The following is a 13,142-nucleotide window of genomic DNA, read 5'->3' on the forward strand; positions in this document are numbered from 1 at the left end:
ATTTAAAAGCATAATTAAACAAAAGTTCTAAAACATTGTGATGCAAGATGAAATTACATTCTTACAACAAATCTCTTAAGCTTAAAAGGGCACTCTTATTTTAAAAAGGATTTCAAATGTTGTTTGTGGGATTGTAGAGCCTGTAGGATCTCATCTGTAGCCCTCGAAATAGTGTTTTTGCCAGTGTTTTTCCCGTGGTGGTGATGTGATGCTTGTGCAATTTGTTTTCAAAGAAAGCATGCTTTCCCTTAGTCTATTTTGTTTAAAAAAAGGTATTTATTGGAAAAAATCATAAAATCAGATTGCTTAGCAGTGCCTAGAACACAACCACCGACCTGGCGTCTGTTCTGTAGTTGTGGAAGTTGATGCTGCTGGACGTTCTGCCTGAGCAGGCCTCCTCGACCCAAACAGGCTGTCACTGAGGGCTCGACTGGAGACACAGCCACTTACGTAGTAAAGGCAGCAGCAGATCAGCTTCCAGCAGTCTCTGCGCAGCTGTCTACCCTGTCCTGGCGTGGTACAAGCTGTCAGTGAGTCCCGGAGCTGACCATCATCGGATGTTGGTGAAGGAAAACTGCTTTATGATGTCATCCTAAATAAGGGTTTGAGAATTTCCTGTTGAAGGTTGTTCTGAAAGTCAACCTCCGTGTTTTCACACTGGGGGCAATTTTGTCTCCCAGGGGACATTCAGCAATGTCTAGAGACATTTTTGATTATGGCAACTGGGGAAGGGGTGCTATTGGCATCTAGTGGGTGGAGGCTAGAGATGTTGCTAAGCTTGCACGGGGCAACCCCCACAACAAGAACTTTCCAGCCCAAAGTGTCAATGGTATCGAGATTGAGAAACTTAAACCCAAAAATTATTATCTCTGGAGATGTTTGCCATTTAGTTAGGCTTCACTACCTGCATGTGTGTGTGTGTCCTGGAGTTACAGTGACTTTATTGATCGAAACCATGAGGTTCTCAGATGTGAGCATGGACAGAGAAGGGCTAATGAAATATTAACCGATCACAGTGCTCATGCCTTGGAATGACCTGTTCCCAGCAATGTGTCCAAATATTCGTGCCGGATAAACACAGGGGTTAATGAATTGCAAAAATGTCAGGTAAATATGTTTAAGATGGACCCAGAAACAGTCCGTTGCTCTCTGTGAGCAAACAGAACAAGAGGCTTTCTTGAGCCAACAAATTTCAGAGGAAGCAAGTCCCAGGACTTATGAACTGATAAGTCTGAAACTACCCTCAACTTGACACACAAGGAAATTCGTAGAAAACCACGGGTCAAGTTTACTCATTTAACTGTTTAGTTTGGTTGATGGGAAAAAAATACAGATTTACAAAAATTTATGAGACTATTTCATACTCAAACATTTTAAAGCTCGTGCTCTTGAATATGGCTGTGTTATACCTTTCTCTTCCTTTTCAACTGTACTTGTGGTCTATTCCTGCAGCAGCAAGAAATCTGGAAGAGAAAAATTTAATAGTTTCCAAAAAAAGATACTATAAAGATAAGATTAAAACTGGTAAACTAAAATGAATTACAGCATATGTCACTTAATGATAGGGATATGTTCTGAGAAATTCATTATTAGGCGATTGTGTTGTTTTGCGAATATCATAGAGTGCACTTACACAAACATAGCCTACTACACACCTAGGCTCTATGGTACTAATCTTATGGGACCACTGCCATATATGCCGTTGTTGGGTTTGTTGTTGAAGAAAATGGTATGCAGTTCATGACTGTGGCTTTTTTTTTTTTTAGAGCAAATTCATTTAAATTGGCCGTTCAGCAACTGGCTTTTGAGCTGCTGACCTAGAGCTGCTTCTGCCTGCAATCTGGGTGAGGAGACAGAAGCTGCTGATTACTGTCCACCATTTGTGATGTCAAGAAGCAGAGCACTGAGATCATAAAACAACTGTGTGAAGCCAGGCAGACGAGGCCATCATGCCGGTATCTTCTGATCATCCTGAAGACACCCGCTGACACTTCACTCTGCTCTTCAGGGCTTTCTCCAGAAGAATATGGGCACCCAGCTGCAGGCCAGGATGCTGAGATGAACACCAAAAGAGCTCATTTGCTTCACCTGCTGTATTAGCATCAAACATATCCACTCATAAGCCTATGAAACCCGAGAATGAGGAGGCCTCTGTCCCTAGGATTAAGAGGTAGGAGAGAATGAAATAGATTTCTATATCAAACACTACGTTGTCATAGATGACCCTCCTCTTTAAGACCCTGTCTTCAAGGGTGCTTCATTTTGCCTCAATCAGATAAGAAAAGAATTGAGTTCTTGATGAGAGCTACATGTTTTCATCAGTAACTCAGGGCTATTCATCATATCAAGACATTTAAACAGAGGTGAGATTTGAAGCTGTGAAAGAGAATAGCCACAGAAGAGGCAGGAGGAAAATGTGAGGTGACCACTGAAGGAGACATATGTGGTCATGGAGGTGGCACTGGAGTGGCTCATACCCTAGACACTAAGGGAAGAGAAGGAGAAGCTGACAGATCCAGTGGAGTTCAATTTTACTGCCGCTGCCTACTGGTTACGTTTCTGGCCACTACTTTACGTCTATAAGCCCAATTCCTTATCCTCAAAATGGAGCTATTGACACATATTTCATACTTATATTCCTAAATTCATGTGTGTGTATAACGTACCCAGCGCAATGCTTGCCTCAGTTTTTTTTTTGAAATGTTTATTGACCAAGAAATTGATTTTACTATGTTGGTGGACCTACAACTAGTGCTGCTCAAAAGCTAATTTCAAAAATAGAATTTTCTCCACAATAATAAAAACGTATAATTATGTGTGTGTATGTTAAAAAGGAAAATTTTTAAAAATTTCTACTTATTGAACATAACAATTAACAGAAGCAGAATAATTATTCTTGGTACATATTCAGATAATTTGATCAGTTTCTTATTCTTATGTGTCTCTAGTAAAGTGTCACTTGTATTTTTCTAAAGAATGTATTTTTTTCCAATAGGATCTTATTATTTTCGATTTTACTGTAGAATTGCCTGTAATAATCTTTAAAATTGCATTTATGGTTAATAAATGTGAAATTTTGACATTTGCAATTGACTTTTCTTTGTAGACTGCAGTCGTGTGTTGCTTAATGAGGAGGATACGTTCTGAGAAATTCGTCTTTAGGCAATTTCATTGTTGTGCAAACATCATAGAGTGCACTTACACAAACCTAGATGGTATAGCCTACTACACACCTGGGCTATATGGTACTAATCTTATGGGACCACAGTCATATATACCGTCCATAGTTGACTAAAATGTGGTTATGAGGTGCATGACTATATAATAGTTTTAATTGAGCGATTAGTCTCTTGATAGCTGCTGATGTACCTGATAAGCTTAGAGCAAATTCTGCTAAATGGAAGGTACTTGCAATACTATTCTTTTGTATCGGTGTGTAAATATTTTAATCCAATATTCTCTCTCTTTTTACCTTCATTCAGACTAACTTTATTTGACAAATATTTTTAAAAAACAAAACTTGTCAAATAAGTTGTTTTTATTCATGATTTGCTTTCCGTATTTAGATACCGCAAAATAATAGGATTTCTCAATTCATTCTCTTCCAATACAGACTTTAAATTTGCTAAAATTTAAGTAGGAATTTCATCAAAAGATTTTTCTCAAAAGTTGAGATGTTCCAAGTTAAATCGTGCATAATTTGAACTGTCATTTAATTTGCTTAGGTCTTCTCTTGTTTTTGTTGGGATAAATTTCAATGTTTCTAAGCTTTGTTTTCCATCCTTGCAATTCTGATGAAAAATCTAAAAATCCTGAAGATATTGGTGCTCCATTCATCAAATACCTTGATCAAAGATTTCCAACTATATTAGTTTCCTGTGGCTACTGTCACAAATTACTGCACATTTGGTGGCTTAAAACACAGACATTTATTCTCTCACAGTTCTAGAGGCCAAAAGTTTGAAAACTGTTTCACTGGGCCAAAAAGTGTCAACACGGCCCTGCCGGCTCTGAAGACTCTAGGGGGCATGGCCCTGCCCCTTTCAGCTTCTGGTGGCTGCCAGCAATCCTCTGCCTATGGGTGCATCACTCCAGTCTCTGATCCCATGGTCACAATGACTCTTCCTCAACTGCCTGTGTCAAATTTCCCTCTGCCTCCCTTGTGAGAGTAAAGATGCCTGTGACAGCATTTAGGAACCACTTAGATAAAGACAAGCTGACCATCTCAAATCCTTAACTTAAGCACATCTGCAAAGTCCTTTTTTGCCATATAAAGTAAGATTCACAGGTTCTGGGATTAGGACCTCGATACCTTTGGCAGCCGTTATTTAGCCTACTACATAAAATAACATTGAACAAAATACAATTAAAATTTAGAAGATGCATTCACAAAAATTTCAATTCCACTATAGGACACGTAGGCTGAGTCATGAAGTAATTCTTTAAAAGCTTGAGGAAATGTGTGTACCAACTTATTTTGTTTTCAACATGATTTTCATCACAAAATTTCTTGATTCTGTTACTCTGATGTTGTATATAAAAATATACATTTTGACAAGGACATCTATTTCAATTGGGAAAATATCCCGGGCTTGTTTGAATTGTGTCTAGATCACAACCAGTTCCATAGTACACTTTTCCTTCACAGGCTTCTTAATTTAGTGAAAATATTGTTTTTACCACAACACTGTGCTCCACCAAAATAAGTATCCATATTACTTCAAGATCAAACAATTTTATCTTCAGTGTTGAACCTTTTAATAGCATTTACAATAATATCCATATGCTCTTTTATCTCCAACACCTCAACAAAAAGAACTTCCAATTATTGTTGGAAATAACTGATTTTCTATTTGAAACATCTTGATGACTGATATAAAGATGGTGTCATTTAACTCTTCTTCTGTTAACGAATCCAATATTGTGGCTTCACTTTTTTTTTGAAGACTTCATTTTTTTAGAGCAGTTTTAGGGTCACAGCAAAACTGAGTGGAAGTTATAGAAATTTCCCGTATAGCCCCTGCACCCCCCTACAGTCTCCCCCATTATCAACATCCCCCACCAAGGTGTTACATTTGTTACAATCGATGAACCTACGTTGACACATCATTATCACACAAAGTCCATAGTTGACGTTAGGGTTCACTCTTGGTGGTGTACATTCTATGGGTTTAGAACAATGTATAATGACACCTATTGTCGCTTCACTTTTTGTATGCATTCAAGAAAACTCGCAAGCAGGAACAAATGAAGTTCATTTAGTAGAATAGTCATTGAACCTGAATAAAAAAGTCGTGCTTCACAGAGGGATACGTAAATGCAAATGCACTTTCCGTAGCTGCACATTTTAAATTGTCGTCTTCAAGCACCGTCTCTTAAAGTAGGTGTTAGCTTTGAAATAGACGCTGAAGCTTCTTCAGCAGATTTGTGCCTTCTGGTTTTCACACAGTCAGTGACAGCCCCAGAGTGGATGTTAGATGTGAACAAATATTTTGAGCAAGTTGCATGTTCATCCTTAACTTCCTGGATAAATGAAAGTCAGTGCTTAATTTTTTTACTAAACATGCACTTTTTTGAGTTTACTACGTCTGAAGAGGCTTATTAAGAACTTTTTAAAAAACCATTTACCAAATAATAAAATAAATAAATAGTTGTAGGTGGATGCTATACAATAAACATCAAAACCATTGTGGCAGGAGCACTCAAACCATTCACCACGTGCTCTATGGCAAGACCGCTCAATCTCTGTTTCTTACCCCTTTAATACACACCTGCATTAGTTTCCAATGGCCGCTGCAACAAATTAGCACAAATTTAGTGGCTTAAAACCACACAAAGCTATTCTACTCTAGGTTTGGAGGTCAGAAGTCTAAAACCAGTCTCACCAGTCAGCAGGGCCAGTTCCTTCTGGAGGCTCGAGGAGATAATCCTACAAGGTGAGGACCCTGCAAGACCCTGGACAACATATTTTCATCAACTGACCAGTACGTAACCTTGTTTTTTCTGCACTTCTGTTTAAAGACATCTTATTTAATACATAGTGTTGATTCATTGACTTTGAACTCATGGCCAACAGCACTCAAACTCATACCTGAACAAAGCTTATCTGACACATGTACTTTCTCCATCGAAGCTTTCTCGCGCTCAGGAACAGTAGACAGCACTGCAGCCCTGTATTCAGGGACCATTTTAAACAGCAAAGTCACCAACGACGGGCACAAAAATGAGAAAAATGTGGCACTAACTATACCATGAAAAGGACACTTGTTTTCAGAACGAGAGCAGAAACAAGAAAGCAGAGCTCACCTTCTTTGACCTCAGTTGGGAACGAGCGTCGAACGACCCAAATTTTTCACCACTCTGCACCATGTCCACAAATGGCAAGAAAAGCACTGTGAACATTGATTTTTGGGGATTACAAATACATTTTAGCAAGTAGGTGAATTAGCAAATATGGAATCCGCAAATAATAAAGACTGGCTGTTCTACGAAACACTTTTCCAGAAAAGTTGTACAAATTAATGCAGCTAGTAGCAATTGCGTGAGGATACTCTTTCAGCTAACAATGAACATTATTTCAAAAAATTGTTGCACTAACAGGTTGTTTTTTTGAAAAGTTACCTCATTGTTTCAGTTTGAATTGCTTTGATTACTACTGTAGTCAATTTTTTTGTGCATTCATTACTCATTAGTTTTTCTATACATTTTTTGTTTCTGAATTTTGTTCATTTTTCTATTGGGGTTTTAGTGTTTTCATATCAATTTGAATGAGCTTTGTATATATCAAGCAAATATTTTTTTCCCCGGATTTTGTTTACGTTGTAGCTGAGTTGTAGCAGAATGTAGGAATTTTGCATTTTTTATGGAGTTCTCAAATCTGGCAACTTTTTCCTTAGGCTCTTTCAAGATATGGAAACAAAGGAAAAAGACAGGGCTATGGTTTGAGAGACAAAGTCCAGGGAAGTTTTATGCCTGTTTATTTTCACTTCTTCCTTCTCTCCTCTCCTTCTTCCCTCTCTCTCTTTTTCCCTCCCTCCCCCTCCTTCCTTCCTCCTTCCTTCCTTCCTTCCTTTCTCTCTCCCTTCCTTCCTCCCTCTCTCCCTCCTTCCTTCCCTTTTTTTCCCAAGATGCTAAAACTTGATCTTTTTGTTGACAGAGAGATAGATTTGAAAAGAGACCAAAGATACAAGAGAAAGGGTGTTGGAGGCAGTTACGTCCCAGAAGAATGAATGTCATGGATAGTTTAGATTTGGCAAGAAATAGGACACAGTTTATATTTTAAGCTGGGGGTGCTGAAGTAAGGAGCAATTAGGTGACTTAAGGAGAGAGATCTTATTTTCCGGAGATTCTGTTCCTCAGAGAGCCTGGAGCATGGTTGGTGGGTGCTCAACAAATTCTTCAGGAGTTGGAGTTTGCAGGCATAGCATGTTATCAAGGACTCTCTTATTAGACCACATTTTTTTGTTTTTTAATTTCAGTTTTATTGAGGTATAACATATTTTTTTTGGTGCTACAATGAGCTTTTTTTTCTTTGAGTACCATGCTTTCCCAAGTACATATTTGAACGAGTATTTTGCCGATTGAAACAATACAACGGATACCACATCTTTAGCTCACTGCAGTGAATGAGTCTTGATCTCAATTGTTATCCTCTAAAATTTTCTTTAGAAACCAAGAATGAAAGGAAAAGCTGTTACGTACAAATAGCAGAAAGTTACCTGCCTTTCCAGTCAAAGAGACTTACTTACAGGACTTTAATTCTGTATTGCAGATTGAATTGCTGAGAAAACCACCACCAGAATTCTGTGGATCAAGCCAGATTCATTTATCACATCAACCAGGTCCTATACAGTGTAAGGAGAGGATGACAAAGGCTTCTTTAAATAAAATGTGTATGTTCTTGCGATCACCAAACCACCCAGCAAGGGTGATGGAAACAGTCACCTTCTCACAACAGCAGCTAAAGATGTGTTGATTTTAATTACAGCCATTCCAAATACATTTCACAGTTTTTACAAAGTGAGAAGTGCTTTGCCAGCAAGTAACTCAGTAGAGAACCTGTTTCCTTGTTTTTTTAAATCATTGATGCATTAATCTAGAAAATTACCAATATAATTTATGAATTCTTGATTTTGGATTATGTAACTATATATGGTTCTATTTTATATATGGGTAGACACAGAAAACAAAAATATGGGTTTAGATTTACACTCTGTAGTCATCTTTTTTTGGGGGGGAGCATTTAAACTGACCACATTTCTTGTACCAAAATAATCTTAAATGAAATAGAGTGAAATTTCATTCTCCTGGGATCAGATGGTGATAAACTAAATTCTGATTTTCATCATCTTTTGGTCATGTTTATACTTATAATTATTTAGATTCAATTTATTTAGCATATTTTTTGGCATCCTTTTTTATTAAAGTCCAAGAATACTGCTTCAAGGACTGAATTACAGTACATCTTGCCAAAATGTAATTTTTGATTACACTATTTATCTTGTATATCAAATTACAGATATATTTGAACAAAAAGCAACTGTAATAGCGATTCTCACCCCGACTGGTGGGGGGAGGGGCAGCACATTAGAGTCTCTTTGGAAACTCTTAAAAAATATCAATATCTTGCTCCATCCCTCATGAATTAAATCAGAATTTCTGAGGAAAGGACCAAGGCATTGGCATTTTTTATAAAAAGCTTCCCAGGTGATTTTTATGTGTACCCAGGACTGGGGACAACCTGTCTATATAGGCAATTTTTCAATACATAACTAAGTAAATCACTACATTCCAGACAAAATGATGATCATTTTTAATATGTCTAAATTTCCAGTACATTGTGTTATTTTGTTAGGAAACTGTTTAGATCATCTGGACAGGATTTCATATTATCAATCACTTCTGTTCTTTTAAATTCTCTAGTTATTTCTTTATTTCCTTGAAGTCTTAAGTGACTGATGATTAAGGGAGAAAATTTTGTTGCAGTTTTCTCTTCTTAGTGATCAAACATTTTTCAAAAACAATTTTTCTCTATTGCTAACAACCTTTGATGAGAATAGTAAGATCATACTTTCTTGGAATTTTGTGATATTTTCCCAAAATAAAAAGCCCACCCCTACATACTTAGCACATATTAGCACATATTGCCTGTAGGTATTCTGATTTTAACTTGAGTAATATTTGGCTCCATACTTTCATAATTGTTAGATGTAATTTTATTGATATTCCTCACTATCCCTTTCAACACCTCCCAATCATAAATGTATTCCATAAAATCATCCTAATTTTATAGGCACAAAAACTAAAACGCAGTAAATACACCACATAATATTTCCTCTTTTTGGCTAACTCTTCTTGTCATAGGATCATAATGGTCAAAACTGAGCTGAAAACCAGGGCATTTGTGTCTAAGTTGCTTTGGTTAAATCATGGAACTTTTCTATTTCTCAATATTTTGAACTTAAAAATTGGATCAAAATCTTTCTGTCATATAACTTCAGTCAGTTTTTCCCAGCTGTTTGGCTAGCATCCGAGTGTTTGCGTCACTGACTATCACTATTTTTATTTTCCTTTTTTTTTTATTCTGGGTGCTTCAGAACCCCAGGAGTCTACCAAGTATCTCCAGCATTTTTATTTTTTATTTATTTGTTTATTTTTAATAATTTTATTTATTTATTTTTCCCCCAAAGCCCCAGTAGATAGTTGTATGTCACAGTTGCACATCCTTCTAGTTGCTGTATGTGGGACGCAGCCTCAGCATGGCCGGAGAAGTGGTGCGTCGGTGCGCGCCCGGGATCCGAACCCGGGCCGCCAGTAGCAGAGCGCGCACACTTAACCGCTAAGCCACGGGGCCGGCCCTTACTTTCCTTTTTTTATTAAGTTTTTTATTTTGAACTATTTTAGACTTTCAGAAAAGTTGGAAAAATAGTACAAAAGTTTCTTTAAATCTCTCACCCTTCTTCCCCTAATGTTAACATCTTACATAACCACAGTACAATGATCAAGAACAGGAAGGTGACATTGGTTTAATATTATTAAGTAAACTATAGTCTTTTCCTCAAATCTCACCATTTTTTCCACTAGTTCCAGGATCCTATCTGATGTCCCAAATTGCATTTAGTTGTCAATTCTTCTTAGTCTCTTCTAGTCTGTAACAGTTTCTCAGTCCTTCCTTATCTTTTCTGACCTTGATATTTTTAAAGTGTATAGACCAGTTATTTTACAGAATATTCCTCAGTTTGGATTCTTCAATATTTTTTCACGATTGGAATGAAGTTATGCATTTTGGGCACGGATAGCACAGAGATGATGTGATGTTCTTTTTGGTGCATCATGATAGTTCACGATGTCTTTACCTTATTACCAATGATGTTTACCTTGATCATTTGTTAAGCTGGTGCCTGCGAGGTTTCTCTACTATAAAGTTACTCTCTTTCCCTTTGTAGTTAATAAGTATCTCGGGGAGATATGTTGAAACTATGCAAATCTTATTTCTTCTCAAACTTTCACCCACTAATTTTTGCATCCACGGTGGACCTTCCTTGCAACAGTTATTATTGTGGTATTTGCTTAACAGTGATTCTCTATTTTTTTCTTTCCTTATACATTAATATACATAGATTTCCTTATACATACATATATTAATTGGAATTCTACTGTAATAAAGAGCTGTTTCTTTTCCCCATTTATTTGCTTGTTTTGTTATTTATTTATAACAGTATGGAATTATGAATATTTATTTTATTCTATGTGTTAAAATCTCTACTATCATTATTTATTTTGTGACTCAGTTTGTTCTAAATTTGGCCATTCTGGTTGGCCCTTGTGTTTTTGTGAGAAGCTGTCATTCTTTTTTGAGTATTTCCTTACATTTCTGGCACTGCAAGATGTTCTTTATTTTGTATCTGCATTATCTTCAAAGATTTCTACAATGAACTAAGACTGATCCTGTGAGGGCAAAGTGTTAACCCTGAAGTATAAAATTAATGACTTAATGTGACTAGAAAATATTTTCTCCGTGAATTAGTTCACTTCTATGTTGTAACCAACACAATTGTAAATGAGAATTGTCTGCACCTCGGTGATGCCAGAGTCACATAATACTGGCGGGCAAACAAATATTGTCAACTGCACCCATACATGAAAAATAACAAACTGAAATCACGTCTAAGTTATGGAATTGTGTGTATGGCGTATGTGCTTCCAAATGAGCCTAAAAATACTTCAGATTGTTGTAGGGGTTTCAGGGAATTGGTGGGGTTGGTCAAGGGAAGACGTGACCACAGGTGGCAGTAGTACTTTATTGGGTGGCGCTGACAGATTTGCAGGAGGGAGAAGTCCCTCTCGGCGTGAGACCTTCCAGAGTCCAAGGTTCGGGGGGCCACCGTTAAGAAGAGGATGAAGACAAAGGAACTCCCAGGAGAGAGGGGAATCAGAGAGGGAGCTTGTGTGCCTATGTGTCTCAGCAGTGCATCAGGAGTCTTTGAGTCAGAGGCTCCAAAGGCAGCAGCAGCTGTAGGACTTTATCTTGTGTATTGTCAGCAGAGGTCGGGCATAGTTTTCCAGGAAACACAAAACAGGCGAGCTCTAACTGGCTAAAAATCTGCTGTTTTGGACTATGCTTAAAGCAATTTGATGTGTGAAAATTTGAGTATGGTGCCGGCAGGCTTTTGAACTAATAGGTCTTTGCCTGCAGTGAAGAAATAAACAACCCAGGGACCAATACCCAGAAGCCAGCTTTGGTTCATTTCTATAACGAGCGTGAAGTAGTACCATGTTCTTCTCCTGCTACATCAACTCTCAGGGCCACTAATGTAATGAACGATTATTGGGGGTGAGCTGGAGGCCTAAGCAACTTGTCAATAAGCTGACATAGGAGGAGGCTGAGTAATGGATGACAGATTTGTGCCTAGAGATAAAGTACCAGACAGAAGAAGACCAACTGGGATCAACCCCCAGTGCCATACTGACACTTTAGGGGAAGACAGAAATAGAGTGAGTTAATACATCTAAAAAATTAATGAGATGAAGGATAAAGAGGGTGCCGTGTGGATGACTCTAGCCAGTATATTTTATGCAACAAGAATGATGTGTTATTAGCAGGGGGCTATTGCAATAGTCATAGTTTAAACTGGGAGAGAATGGTGTATATCCAATGAGAAGCTGAAGATGGCGTGCAGTTTGTGTACATATCCCCGGGAGCCTTGGGGAGAATCTGAAATGAAACTTGTGGTGGAGCGGACAGTGCTGGACTTGGAGTCCAAAGTCTTCTCCAGATCCCAACACTGTTGCTTGCTTGTCCTGTGACCCCAAGCAGAGGACTTAACTTTGTAAAGCCACTTTCCTTTGCAAGACGGTAGTAGAACTTTCTAACTCACAAGGTTATTGTTTGTGCTGAATTAAGTCCCAGAATGTAAATACTACCAAGGACGACCTTCTAAAAATTGTCTGTGGTTCATGTGGTGACAGAGTAGGTGGTCACCCTACCTGATGTGATTCAAAATGTATGGAAATAGTCGCTCTACAATGCTGACTTGAAGACCTACTACGTTATAGTGCTCCATGAAGATAGGGACCTCTGAGTATCCAACATCTTACACGGTACCTGGCACATAGTAAGTAATTCATAAATATTTGTTGATCAAATAAAGACCTTATTCGAGCCACTTTTTTGAGAAAATCTTGATTCTAGGCAACAATCCCTGATAAATGCAAGCTTCGTCTATTAAATCATTAATGTGTTGGCTTATAGTAATCAATCAAATTAGCTTCAGTCACATAGCAGTATCCTCTGGGAATTTATGGGACATAGTTTTGATGAGAAGAGGTCAAGAGCATGGGATATTGTTGAGTAGGGGAGGCACGGCTAAGGAGTTGGGGCAGACAGTTGCTGAGCAGCCAGTAGGGAGCTAGAGGAGGTTAAAAGCTTTGGAAGAGGAACACTTTGAAGGTTTATGAAAACAGCTGCTTAAAGCAAATATGGACAATTTCCCAAGAATGAGTTCTGTGCCCACACAACTTTTAATGTGTTTGAGTCTCTATCTTACTAGGGACAAGATATTACAGAATTAATCATATCTTGAGCATGGTTAGTATTTCTTAGAGGGGCAATCGGAAAGGAACCGACATCCATTTTTGCAGAT

Source organism: Diceros bicornis, chromosome 38 (assembly GCF_020826845.1).
Source record: "Diceros bicornis minor isolate mBicDic1 chromosome 38, mDicBic1.mat.cur, whole genome shotgun sequence".
NCBI lineage: Eukaryota > Metazoa > Chordata > Mammalia > Perissodactyla > Rhinocerotidae > Diceros > Diceros bicornis.